Source organism: Neoarius graeffei, chromosome 1 (assembly GCF_027579695.1).
Source record: "Neoarius graeffei isolate fNeoGra1 chromosome 1, fNeoGra1.pri, whole genome shotgun sequence".
Classification (NCBI taxonomy): domain Eukaryota; kingdom Metazoa; phylum Chordata; class Actinopteri; order Siluriformes; family Ariidae; genus Neoarius; species Neoarius graeffei.
In genome coordinates this window covers 95,769,171-95,782,769 of record NC_083569.1, presented here as the reverse complement: position 1 = coordinate 95,782,769, position 13,599 = coordinate 95,769,171, and the positions used below count along the sequence as shown (strand labels likewise).

The following is a 13,599-nucleotide window of genomic DNA, read 5'->3' as shown; positions in this document are numbered from 1 at the left end:
AGAGTTTCCACCTATTGGCATAGAGCGCATTGGTGGAAGGTGCGCGGGAACACTGGATGGTCTGCACAACGGTCGACTCACATTCTGCTAGCAGTGGGTCGGGCCCTTCAGAGGCAACACCCACAGCTGCAACCGTACTGGGTTCGGATGCCAAATTTGACCTCCCATCTGTGAGAGGAGGTCCGTCCGTGCAGGGAGACACCAAGGCTCCTTGTGCAGCAACCCGTACAGGGTAGGGAACCAGACTCTCCCCGGCCAATAGGGGGCTATCAACAGCACCCTGTGACCCTCCTTGAGGATCCTCTCGAGAGTGGGCAGAATTAGCGGGAGTGGTGGGAAAGCATATAGGAGCTGCTGTGGCCACTCATGTGCCAGTGCGTCTTGGCCCAAGGGGCTTGACGTTTCTTTCAGTGTAAACCACAGGGGACAATGTGTCATGGCCTGGGAGGCAAAAAGGTCCACCTCTGTCCTGCCGTATCGCAGCCAAATACTCTGCACCACTTCCGGGTGCAGCTTCCACTCCCCCGGATCAGGGTTCTGTTGTGACAGAAGATCCGCAGCAGTGTTCCTCACTCCTGGTGAATGCATTGCCCTCAGGCTCACCAGACGAGGGTAAGCCCATGTCAGTAGGTGCCGAGTGAGCTTTCAGGGAAGGTAGTGACCTGGTGCTGCCCTGGTGGTTTATGATAGACCACAGATGTATTGTCGGTCTTTATAAGGACATGCCGACCCGCTAAAACCAGACGGAAATGTTTCAGGGCGAGGAAAATGGCCCGCAGCTCTAACACATTGATGTGTTGTCCCTGCTGTTGTGGGGCCCATATGCCCCAGGCAGTCCTGCACTGCCACACTGTGCCCCAGCCGATCAGTGATGCATCGGTGGCGACTACTTCTCTGCGAGAGGGTATGGACGTAGACATGAGGAGCAACTGGCCGTGATTCTGACTGGCCTGTGCCTGTGATGTTGTGGATGTAACCCAAGGCTGTTCATCCAGATTTGTAGAGGCCTGAGTGTGAGGAGGCCCAATGGAACTACCGATGAGGCCGTGGTGAGTATACCTAGTAGTGTCTGGAAAGACCTGAAGGTCAGGGTTCATCCCTTCCTGAAGTGATGTAGCCATCAGACAATATCGCTCACCCGTCGCTAAGACAGGGTTGCCTTCAACAGCTGAGAATCCAGCTGAAGGCCAAGAAAAACAGTCTTCTGGCTGGGTGTGAGGGAGCTCTTGGCGTGGTTCACCCTGAGCCCAAGTTTGGTGATGTGAGAAACCAGCACGGCTGGGTCGCTGAGTGCATCTACCCTTGACTGAGAACAAATCAACCAGTCATCCAGGTAGGGGGAGGATACGCATTCCCCTGCTCTGAAGTAGGGACAGTGCTGCCGCGACGAATCTCAAAGATTCTGGGAAGTATGCATCCTTCAGATCGATGGTTGTGAACCAATCGTCCCATCTGATGTTGTTTAAGACATCGGATGTGCGCAGCATACGGAATTTGAAGACCTTGAGATGGTTGTTCAAATGTCTCAGATCCAGTATGGGGCGAAGCCCACCCCCTTTTTTTCTTTTTGGGGATGATGAAATAGGTGGAATAAAACCCACTGTTTTGTGAAGGTGGATCTAATGGCTCGATGGCACCCTTTTCCAGGAGGGTCAAGACCTCCTGGCGTACTGCCAGAGCTTTCATTTTGACCCCTTGAAATCTCGGCGGTCGGCATCTGAATTGTATGCTGTAACCCTGAGAGAGGGTGGATATAACCCAGGGGTCCGATGTTACCACTTCCCAGTAGGCAAGTTGTTGACTGGTGAAGTGTCCGACCGCCGGAGTGGAGTAGTCAATGTCTGCTGAATTGTACCCCGACGTGCCTGTGCGGCGGCACCAAAGAGCTGTCCCGGAATCACTGGGAGAGTGCGGAGGGCCCTCCTGCAGGGATCTGAGAGTGGTGACTGAGCCAACCATACCTGACGCCTGGCAAGAGTTAAAGATGACATTAGTCTGCCCAGCTCCCTGGACATGAAAGCAAATGCCTGCAGCGAGGCCTCGCTTAGGCTTTGCAATGATGGGTCTGCTCCAGAAGACTGAAGAGCCTGAGACTGGGCCAGGATCAGGTGAGATAACGAATTGCCTATGCGTGCAGCCCGTGCTGCAGTGTCATAGCTCTTCCCGATGAAGTCATCGGTCAAACGACACTGTGGCCGTGGACAGCGAGCGTCGGGTCTCAACACCTCCATGCTGACCAGACCCTGACTGGACGCATCCTGTATCTCTACAGCTCCTCAATAAAGGGGGCTGAAGGTGGAACAGTGAAAACAGCAGAGGGGGAGTCTAAAACAGGCACTCTGCATCTGTACTTCAGATGGTGCCGTGTCCAACCCCAGGCGCCATTTTTATCGTGGGCTTGACCATAGTGGAAAGCACGTCTTCCTCTTGAAGCTCTGCGGCCGGGGACAGCACCGGAGGCTGTGGCTCAGGAGGAGTAAATGAAGCAGCAGAGGCGAGAACATCAGCAGGCTGTGCTTCAGGCGGTTGTCGGTTATAGAGCAAAGCCTTAATCTCAGCAAGCTCTGAAGGACCACAATGGAAAAAAGTATTTTTACTTTTGTGTTATCCTCCGTAATATTTATATTATGTTTACATGTTATGTATGTTTTTATTGCGAAATAAATCAATACAATACAAAAAGAGCCAAGGTGCCCACTTGTTGCGCCAAGGGGTCCAGCTTCTGGTACTTGGGCCTACAGGGAGCCTCCCGTGACGGCTGCTTAAGGCGCTTCCTAAACTTAGGAGGCAGAGCATAGTCGCTCGGTGCTGGGGGCAGTCGAGAGCCCAAACTGCTTTCCAGCTGAGCAAGCCTAGCAGTGCGTCAAGCAAACAAAACGAAATATCCGCGGCGGAGTCAGGCGAACATACTCACCCAACCGTGTTCAGGTAATCAGCAATCAAAGCTGAAATAAACAAGCTACAAGGTGAGAAAATACCCATGTGCTCGCGGTGAAACTGAAAACTTATAATTAGAGGTTGCTGGCTGCCAAAGTCCAAGTGGACTCACTCATAACCGGTTTAGTTGAAAATACTTTACTTACCTTAAAGCTTTGAGACAATCAGCACATAAACGTGACCGCTGTTTATTCTACTTACCTAAATATGGATTAGGTGACGGTAAACAAGCAGTGTCGAAGTACCAATACAGAGCCAAGCAACCAAATGAAATATCCGCGGTGGAGTCGGGAGCGAACACGCTCACCCAACCGCGTTTAGGTAATCAGCAATCAGCTGAAGTAAACATGCTACAGTGCGAATCAGAAGCGCACACAAGCACCAAATAAGTGTCATACTTGCAACAAAACGCTACTTATTAGACCGCTACAAGGCGAGAAAACACCCCTATGATCACAGTGAAACTGAAATTTATAATTAGAAGTTGCTAGTTACCGAAGTCAGAGCGAACTTCACTCAGCAAACAGCAGAAGGAAACAAGCTACAGTGCGAATCAGAAGCGCACACAAGCACCAAATAAGTGTCATACTTGCAACAAAACGATACTTATTAGATTGCTACAAGGCAAGAAAACACCCCTATGATCACGGTAAAACTGAAATTTATAATTAGAAGTTGCTAGCTGCCAAAGTCAGAGAACTTACGCATAAACGGTTTCTTACCTTAAGCAAATGGCAAATCGCAGTCTTTAAGAGGGCGAAAAAAAACGCAGCTCCAACTTGTTAAGGGTTTGCAAGACTCCAGCGATTTCTCTTAGAAAATAGTACTACTCGAATAATCTGCTCTGCACGAGAAGATGCAAGAGAACGCTTCCGGGGTGAACGCACCTTAAGTACCGGTGCAGTGACATACGTCACCCCCTGTCGCAAGCGACCTTGTTGGTATACACACTCGAACTGCATGCGCATGTGATGGACATCCGGGTGCTTAAAGCACCGCCTCTGGCGGTCAGGAGAAATGAAATAGAACTGAATATGTGATTTGTATGTTTCATCTGGAAGGATGTATGCATGTACAGTAGTTTACTACAAAAATGGTTACTCTAAAAGAGGTATGCTACATTCACATTACCATGTAAAAGATAAACTCAAGGTACAAAAGATGTCTCTATGAGGGTGCCACCCCAATAAGGGACTTTATTTCCACAAGGAAAGGTGAAGTTTATTAAACTGAGTTTCTGAGAGTGAAGATATAAAACCATAGGACATGTTTAAAGGGCAGTGATTTGTGGAAAACTGAGATTTTGAAAAAAAAAAAAAAATCAGTCGAATTAAAGAAGTCAGTCTATAGGGTCCAAAGACACTTTTTTTCAAGAAAAATAAATTTACAATACATTTTAATCATAGTTTATTTTGTTTGTAGCGTTGTACTCATTTCATTGAATTTTAGATTTTTACAGCTACAAGACACAACAGGTTTTGAAGCTAATAGAGCAATTATTCACAGCTACATACTGCCCTGCCTGCAATACAATAAACATCATACAACCACGAATCAGAAAAATTTGTGACAGTATGTTGAAAATTACATTAAAACTGAAAACATGATTTGTAAATAATCTTTGACCTGCACTGCACTCAAAACAATACAACAGCACATTATTTGTTTTACCTCATGAATTCCCCCAAAATAAACTGTGGGTGCAATCGGTTAATTATTTAAATTAAGTGATCAATCTCATTAAATCAGTCTCATTAAATTTTGAAGGTTAATAATTAAAATGAATCAATCCCATTGAATCGTGTACTTTGACTCCTTTGAATTGAATCATACCATAGAATCAGTCTCATTTGAAGTGACTCGTTCAATGAATCATTTAGTGAATCATTTAGTGAATCATACCATTAATCCTGGTGCTTAATAATAAAATTACCAAACAGCTAAATTATGGTATATTTCCAAATTATTACGATCACTTACCACATTACATAACTTTTATATGCACCCTTTTGAATTCGAGGAAGATTGGGGACTTCATATATATTGTTCACACCAATAAACAGTTTGTTTAATAAATGAATTTATTATACAAAGATAAAAATAATAAATCAATATATACAAGCAGTGAGGTGTGTGTGTGTGTGTGTGTGTGTGTGTGTGGCCTAGCTTGTGTGTTTGTTAGGCCTGGTGAGGCCTACTGAGCACGAGGTAGCTAAAGACAAAGGGAAGCTATCTAAAGTGTATCAGGCCTGGTCAGGCCTGTTGAGCATGTGGTTTCTCAGTAACAAAAAGATTCCACACTCATAACGTAACCAAACTCACTGAAACCTTGATAAGGTCAAAATGTATGATAAGGAAATTAGTGTTAGTCAGAATAAGAGAAAGAGAGAAGCATGCGCAGCCTATTAAAACAAATTGAGAGAACACAGAACCAAAATAAATCAACACGCTGCGTGTCTAACAGTGTAACAGATAAACCTGGGTTTAAATTCACACTATTTCAAATAAAAGCAAATTCCTAAGACTATCTTAATTATGCCCAAATGCCAAAATCTTACTTAATCCTGCCTTTAGCAAGATATGAAGAACTATTCGCCGGTGTAGTTTCGGGCCTCGCCGTGGGAGCACGTGAGCCGCTCGTGATGGAGGCATAGAAAACTTTCGGGTCCAGCGGAGCACTTGGGTGGTTCCCGTGGAAAGCAGAGGATTCTTGGTCCGAACCTCAGCGTTCGTGAGGAAAAGTCTCTGATCAGAATAAGATGCACAGCGCTTTTGAGTTAAAAAGGATTCAATCGCTTCTTAACTTTTAACTGCCTGGGCTGCAGTCGTGACGTCACTTCTAATACAAGTAAACCGGTTGTAACTCAGGTTGAGTTTAAAGATCGCGCGACTCTAGAGTTTACCTTTGCCAAGGGTAAGAAAGAAAATCGCGCTGAGTGATGGATCTTGCAAGAAAGAAGACGTCTTCGGGTTGGAGAGCGTCTCTTTATGCGTCTAGACTCGTTGAAGTCCGAACGCGAGAGACAAAATGGCGGAGCTTCCGTTTGGATTTATGCGTGCATGGCGGACTGACGTAGATGATCCCGCCCACGCGTGACGTAGATCATGCGGAAGTTGCCTGGGAATTGTAGTTCTGACACAAGATGGCGGCATGATACCTACAAAACACATTTCAGTTCTGATTCTTGCAACACATTTGTCCCATTCTTCCTGCAAACAGGTCTTAAGGTGTGCCACAGCCCAGGATCATTGTCATTTTTCATTTCAAAATTCTCCATACATTCTCTATTGGGGACAGAGGGGACACACCCTCTTCTTCCGCAGCCACACCTTTGTAATGTGTGCAGAATACGGTTTTGCTTTGTCCTGTTGAAATATCCCTGGAAGAGATGTCGTCTTGAAGACGAATGACGGCCCTTGATGAAGTGCTGTGACCAGAAGTCACAGGCATTCCAAAGCCCATATCCAGACCACTTCCTATCTTTCTTTGAGGAACATAGATAGTTTTTAACAAAAACAAACATAGTTTTTAAACATCAATATTTTTCTCACCCATTTGTCGACAATCTTTGCTCCTCACAGACTCAGCCTTTCCTGGAAACTGATTTTGTACCGAATCATGATTATAATCACCTGTTTCAAATCACATCATTATTTAACTGTTTCATCTCATTACTCCCCCTAATTTACTCCGTCCCAACTTTTTTGGACTGTGTTGCAGGCCTGAAACTCAGGAATGGATGTATAACAAATGAAATGAAGTTGACAAAACATGAAATATCCTGGGTTCATACTAATTTTTTTTTTCTTGTGATATTACAAATAAGATTTCCTTTTTTAATATAACAATACTTTTTTAATGGTCTGGTTTGTGTATTAAATACTGCTGATGAGAACTGATAAAACGACTCACAGTGCACTGTGATGTTGACAGGATCACTGTGTCCTCCAGATTCAGACTGACACCAGTAAACTCCAGTGTGTGATGTAGAGAGGGAGCTGATGTTACATGTAGATCCTGAATATGAACAATTGAACGGTGTCTCATTGTGTGTGTATCGTCTCACTGTCCATCCAGTAGAGTCACTCTGGTCCTCACAGCTCAGTGAGAGAGAGTCAGCAGTGAAGTGTTGAGTTCTGCTGGGACTGATGATCAGAGACACTGGAGGAGATTCACATGATAATAAATATATTAATATTATTATATTTCAATTTATGTCACTTTTATATTTTACTCCAAATGTAAGCATTAAACGACATTAAAAATCGCAGTGCGCTGTAAAGAAGATAATAGATTAATCTATACATACAGCATAAAAGATCCTAGAAATGACAATAATTTACTGAGTGAAAAGCAGGCTTGTAGTTCTCGAGTCCGACTCGTGCCCTAATTTTAAGGACTCGTGACTCGACTTGGACTTGAGCACTGATGACTCAGACTTGCATTCGGACTCGGCAATTGGAGACGAGGGCTCGGATTTTTTCTTTCTATTTTGTAACATGCCATAATAATTTGGCATGAGATATTTATATCTACATAAATGTTTACACTAATTTCGTGAAAGTGTGTCACACCTGTGCGCCTTGGTGCGTGCATCAGATAGACTTTTGGGCGCACTCCGGACAGCGCATGCGCACCATAAATGACTTGCACTTGCATAATATTAAGGCGCAATCAGCGCGCTGATATACAAACTGTGAAAAAACACTTACTTTGCAAAGTATTGATTTGGGTGACTGACATATTACCGAGCTTTATTTCCTTGTTTGGTTTCCTGATCCCCGATTTCCTGCTTCTCATCTTTGATTCTGCGGAGTCAACAATTGCCTGTTTCACTGTTTTACGATTTTGCCTGCCATTCTGGGGTAGGTTTCTTAATAACGTTGCCCTTTAGGGCTAAAGAGAGAGTTGAGAGACTCTCTTCAGCAACAAACGATGTCTCTATATACAGTTTTCACAAACTCACTCGTCAGAAGGAGTCTTAATAACAACATTACCAGGGCTCGAAATTCACGGTGGTCCCGTCACCCGAGGTGACTTAATTTGTCATTTGGCGGGTAATTCCTGTCACTAGCCAGCCCGGCTGGCTAGTTGAAAATAAATATATATGAAGTGAAGATTCAGACACACCGTCAACTAAAGCCGCCACATATTAAGCGCGTGCCGTGTCTGTGTTAATCGATGTGTTTATCGGCAGGACGGAAAATACCGAAGAATTCCGAATCATATCGTGTACGAGTCAGGCTGTCGGTTTTTCACTACTGCGCATGCATATAACGCATCTCGTTGAATATCGTGGTAATCACGTGTAGTATTGGACCAGGTGGGTGGAGCACAGAAGCACGGCAGGCCAGAACTGAGTTCTCAATGAACTATTTATTGCTAGCTTTTCAGCCTTTTATCACTTCCCAGCCGCGCGCACACACACACACACACACACACACACACACACACACACACGTGTTCTGGTTGGGGAGAGAGAGCTCCCTTTCTCTGCTCTCCTCTCCTTTTAAAGGGCACGGTCACTGGGGAAGACACACAAGCACAGGTTAATCCCCATCAGGTGCAATGATTCCACCACTTACCTTCCCTGACTCCACCCTCCATTCACAGACCGACGCTTGGCCACGCCCCCGCTGCCATATCACGTTATCAAATTCAATAGATGTGTCCACATTATCGCCCATTTAAACACGTGTGTTTTTTTGTTGTTTACATCTACATCTGCCAAAGCTAAGTTGCAATGTGGAATTTTCTGAAAGGCGTACAGAAACCGCCAGAGACGGGGACAAAGCGACCTCGGTCTGAAGAGGAGAAAAAGGCCGCCGATAAAGCATACGAGAAGGAGAAACGACAAAGGACTTATCAGCAAATGTAGGAGCAGTGTAGGCCTTGGCTGCGATACGATTTTTATGGAATAATTCATTTTTTTCAAGTTGATTCCTAGTCAATATGAAGCTCCTAATGCTTTCTCTCTCATAAATGGTTAATACAGAAAGCATGTTGGACATATTTTGGGTGCTATAGTCATGATAGTAAGTATATTTATTTTCAATACTCATACACCAAGTTGCCAAGTTTTCCAATATATTATTATTTGTTGATATTATATTATGGTCCCCTCCTTGAACTGCCACCTTATTGTGGTGGAGGGGTTTGTGTGCTTGAATGATCCTAGGAGCTATGTTGTCGGGGGCATTATGCCCCTGTCAGGGTTTCCCAAGGCAGACAGGTCCTAGGTGACAGGCCAGACTAAGAGCAGTTCACCAAAACCCCTATGGAGAAAAATCCGAGGACCGTGACGTCGCCCGGGATGACGCAGCCGGGGCCCCACCCTGGAGCCAGGCCCGGGGTTGGGGCTCGTATGCGAGCGCTTGGTGGCCGGGCCTTTGCCCATGGGGCCCGGCCGGGCTCAGCCCGAAGAGCTGACGTGGGCCCGACCTCCTGTGGGTTCACCACCCACAGAGGTAGCAGTAGGGGACTGGTGCAATGTGGATTGGGTGGCAGTCGAAGGCAGGGGCCTCGACGACCTGATCCCCGGACACAGCGGCTGGCTGTTGGGACATGGAATGTCACTTCGCTGGGGGGGAAAGAGCCTGAGCTTGTGCGGGAGGTTGAGAGGTACCGGCTAGAGATAGTCGGGCTCACCTCCACGCACAGCTTGGGCTCTGGAACCCAGCTCCTCGAGAGGGGCTGGACTCTCCACTTCTCTGGAGTCGCCCGTGGTGAGCGGCGGCGGGCTGGTGTGGGCTTGCTTATAGCTCCCCAGCTCAGCCGCCATGTGTTGGAGTTTACCCCAGTGAACGAGAGGGTCGCCTCGCTGCGCCTTCGGATTGGGGAGAGGGCTCTTGCTGTTGTTTGTGCCTATGGCCCAAATAGCAGTATAGAGTATCCGGCCTTCTTGGAGTCCCTGGGAGAGGTACTGAGGAGTGCTCAGACTGGGGACTCCATTGTGTTACTGGGGGACTTCAATGCTCACGTGGGAGATGACAGTGACACCTGGAGGGGCGTGGTTGGGAGGAACGGCCTCCCCGATCTGAACCCGAGTGGTGTTTTGTTATTGGACTTCTGTGCTAGTCATGGTTTGTCCATAACGAACACCATGTTCGAGCATAGGGGTGTCCATAAGTGCACGTGGCACCAGGACACCTTAGGTCGGAGGTCAATGATAGACCTTGTAGTCGTTTCATCTGATCTCCGGCCCTATGTCTTGGACACTCGGGTGAAGAGAGGGGCTGAGCTGTCAACTGATCACCACCTGGTGGTGAGTTGGATCCGCTGGCGGAGGAGGAAGCTGGACAGACCTGGCAGGCCCAAACGTATGGTGAGGGTCTGCTGGGAACGTCTGGCCGAGCACTCTGTCGGGGAGGTCTTTAACTCCCACCTCCGGGAGAGCTTTTCCCAGCTTCCGAGGGAGGCGGGGGACATTGAGTCTGAGTGGACCATGTTCTCTACCTCCATTGTGGACGCAGCTGTTCAGAGCTGTGGCCGCAAGGTCTCCGGTGCCTGTCGTGGCGGCAATCCCCGAACCCGGTGGTGGACACCAGAAGTAAGGGATGCCGTCAAGCTGAAGAAGGAGTCCTATCGGGCCATGTTAACCTCCAGGACTCCCGAGGCAGCTGACGGGTATCGGCAGGCCAGGCGTGCTGCAGCTCGGGCAGTTGCGGAGGCAAAAACTCGGAACTGGGAGGAGTTCGGGGAGGCCATGGAGAAGGACTATCGGTCGGCCTCGAAGAAATTCTGGCAAACCGTCCGGTGCCTCAGGAGGGGGAAGCAGTACTCTGCCAACACTGTTTACAGTGCGGGTGGGGAGCTGTTGACCTCGACTGGGGACATTGTCGGGCGGTGGAAGGAATACTTTGAGGATCTCCTCAATCCCACCGTCATGTCTTCCACTGAGGAGACTGAGGCTGATGACTCAGAGGTGGACTCATCCATTACCCAAGCCGAAGTCACTGAGGTGGTTTGCAAGCTCCTCGGTGGCAAGGCACCGGGGGTGGATGAGATCCGCCCTGAGTATCTCAAGTCTCTGGATGTTGTGGGGCTGTCTTGGTTGACACGCCTCTGCAACATCGCGTGGCGGTCAGGGACAGTGCCTCTGGAGTGGCAGACTGGGGTGGTGGTCCCTCTTTTTAAGAAAGGGGACCGGAGAGTGTGCCCCAATTATAGGGGAATCACACTTCTCAGCCTCCCAGGGAAGGTTTACTCCAGGGTACTGGAGAGGAGAATTCGACCAATAGTCGAACCTCGGATCCAGGAGGAACAATGCGGTTTTCGTCCTGGTCGCGGAACACTGGACCAGCTCTATACCCTTCATAGGGTGCTCGAGGGTTCATGGGAGTTTGCCCAACCAGTCCACATGTGCTTTGTGGATCTGGAGAAGGCATTCGACCGTGTCCCCCGTAGTATTCTGTGGGGGGTGCTTCGGGAGTATGGGGTTCGGGGCTCTTTGCTAAGGGCTGTCCGGTCCCTGTACGAACGGAGCAGGAGTCTGGTTCGCATTGCCGGCAGTAAGTCAGACCTGTTCCCAGTGCATGTTGGACTCCGGCAGGGCTGCCCTTTGTCACCGGTTCTGTTCATAATTTTTATGGACAGAATTTCTAGGCGCAGCCAGGGGCCAGAAGGAATCCTGTTTGGGAACCACAGGATTTCATCTCTGCTTTTTGCGGATGATGTTGTCCTGTTGGCTTCTTCAAACCAGGACCTTCAGCATGCACTGGGGCGGTTTGCAGTCGAGTGTGAAGCGGCTGGGATGAGAATCAGCACCTCCAAGTCCGAGGCCATGGTTCTCGACCGGAAAAGGGTGGCTTGCCCTCTCCAGGTTGGTGGAGAAGTTCTGCCTCAAGTGGAGGAGTTTAAGTATCTCGGGATCTTGTTCACGAGTGAGGGAAGGATGGAGCGTGAGATCGACAGGCGGATCGGTGCAGCCTCCGCAGTGATGCGGTCGCTTTACCGGTCCGTTGTGGTGAAGAAGGAGCTGAGCCAAAAGGCGAAGCTCTCAATTTACCGGTCGATCTACGTTCCGACTCTCACCTATGGTCATGAGCTTTGGGTAATGACCGAAAGGACAAGATCGCGGATACAAGCGGCCGAAATGAGTTTCCTTCGCAGGGTGGCTGGGCGCTCCCTTAGAGATAGGGTGAGAAGCACAGTCACTCGGGAGGAGCTCGGAGTAGAGCCGCTGCTGCTCCACATCGAGAGGAATCAGCTGAGGTGGCTCGGGCATCTTTTTCGGATGCCTCCTGGACGCCTCCCTGGGGAGGTGTTCCAGGCATGTCCCCCCGGGAGGAGGCCCCGGGGAAGACCCAGGACACGCTGGAGGGACTATGTCTCTCGGCTGGCCTGGGAACGCCTCGGTGTTCTTCCCGAGGAGCTGGCCGAGGTGTCTGGGGAAAGGGAAGTTTGGGCTTCCCTGCTTAGACTGCTGCCTCCGCGACCCGGTCCCGGATAAAGCGGAAGAAGACGAGACGAGATTATATTATGGTGCTCTGTGTTGTTCCCTTATGTATTTAACAACAGTATCAAAATACTTGGGTCTTGAAATAAATGCACATTAGTCATGAACAATGGTAACTACTCTCTTTTGCGTTATTTTTGACAGAAGTAAAATTCATACATGAACAAATTTTGGCTAGTTGATTTTCTGTTTGGCGAGTTACTTTAGAAGGTAACTAGTCCGGCTGGCTGGTGAAAAAAATATCTGAATTTCTAGGCCTGACATTACGAAGAGCTTCTTTGCAATGCACGGCCCCGATATAGGCATTCGTGTTTTTTTGTTTTGTTTTTTTACTCAGAAACAAAATATAAAGTGTTAAAAATGTTAAAATATTGTATTGTCATTAAGCATTACATATAAAATGTGGTAATTAATAATTGAAACTACTTTACGTTTTTGGGCAATTTTTTTTTATTCCAAGCTTTTTTTTTTTTAAATTAAATTAATAAACGTTCACACAAAAGAATGGGCAAATACTCAGATTTGAACACTGGGGACTTGAGACTGGACTCGGACTCGAGGTTTAGTGACTCGACTACAACACTGGTGAAAAGTCACTTTCATTTTAAAGTGCTGCACTGAATCAGAGCTAAATCACAAAAACACAGACATTTTTTTTTTCACTCATAATACAGACACATACATGTTATCAATTCATAACACCTCACAATAACTCTCTAATCTTTCTCACTCTTTCAGATTCTGCTTTTATTATTATTATTTTTTATTTTATTTTATTTTTTTACACTCGATGTTTAGTATAAAAGTTCAAACCTCCTCCTCTTCAACTCATTCACACTTGAGCATGATCCTGGGGAAAATTTTTTTGTTCTCTATGTGTATGTTCCTGTGTATGTATACACTGTTGATCCACAAAATGTCATTGTTTGGATTTAAACAAGCAAATACCTAAGAGTTGGATAATTATTGCAGTGATTAATATTGTTTCAGATGTCAACAATTTGTTTAACGTGAACTGATGCAGTGAGTAGCTTCTCATTTCTTAAACAACCGTGTCATGGTCATGGAAAAGGTGTTACTATGGTTCAGAAGGGTTAAATTACTGGCCTGAATCAAGCAAAGAAAACAACTAAAGAGACTGCTGCAATTACTGGAATTGGGTTAAGAACTGTACAACACATGATTAAAACCAGGAAGGATAGTG

General features: G+C 47.0%; 1 protein-coding gene across 1 annotated transcript in view; it reads right to left on the bottom strand.

Annotated features, from left to right (window-relative positions):
* The window catches only part of LOC132885528 (obscurin-like), a 607,458-nt gene that overhangs the window by 170,893 nt on the left and 422,966 nt on the right, over positions 1-13,599 (bottom strand). The gene's annotated exons all lie outside the window — the stretch shown is intronic.